The sequence below is a fragment of the Perkinsus marinus genome, assembly GCF_000006405.1.
Source record: "Perkinsus marinus ATCC 50983 genomic scaffold scf_1104296929324, whole genome shotgun sequence".
Lineage (NCBI taxonomy): Eukaryota > Perkinsozoa > Perkinsida > Perkinsidae > Perkinsus > Perkinsus marinus.
Window position 1 is genome coordinate 1 of NW_003216495.1, and position 703 is coordinate 703.

Below are 703 nucleotides of genomic sequence, written 5' to 3' on the forward strand. Positions count from 1 at the left end.
TGGGGATCTGGTAAGAAAGAATTTCCCATGGGGGTTCAATTTTCTTTGGAGCTCTACATCGCATGTTTGCAAATCGTAGAATGTGTACCTACACAGAAGGAGCAGTTGACAGTGTGGTACAAACTTGTTCATGTGCTAGCGATTTCAGTGAAGCTCGAAGTCGGTATGAGGAATAAGCTTGGGATGAAGTCATGACGCTCGGTTAGTGTAGTTGAGATAACTCACATCATGTGTACATCATGATCCGTGTTTCTCGGAAGTTGTAGTCCTCGATGAGACCCCGCTGAGATGAACCACGCATCTGAATGAGTTATCTGGGTGGTAGTTCAACATGACATAAACACCGTTGGGTGTGTAGCTTAGTGATAGAGTGGCTGATTGCAGATCAGCAGGTCCTCAGTTCAAATCTGGGGGCGCCCTCCAAGAGCTCATTGATTCAACTTACCTTCATGTGCATCGACAGGCCACGGAATGGCCAGTGGCCCAACTCCATCAGCTACTTCTTCATAACGACTTCTACGAGCACTCGGGTCTGACGAGGAAGATGTCACGCCACCCTGTTGAGTTGTATCCATACCTTGAGCTGGAATGCCTTTGACTTCATCGATCAGAGTCGGATCGAAACACGGCATTCCGTAGCCATCCTGAGAATCAATTCATATTTCAAAGCCCATAACTGCCGAAAGCTGACCTTGGCAACTTT

General features: G+C 47.2%; 1 non-coding gene across 1 annotated transcript; it reads left to right on the plus strand.

The window, feature by feature from the left end:
• The first annotated feature begins 348 nt into the window (after positions 1-348).
• On the plus strand, positions 349-420 carry Pmar_PMAR027037. Its single transcript has one exon. It is a non-coding gene; the product is annotated as a tRNA-Cys (tRNA).
• The last annotated feature ends 283 nt before the right edge of the window (positions 421-703 follow it).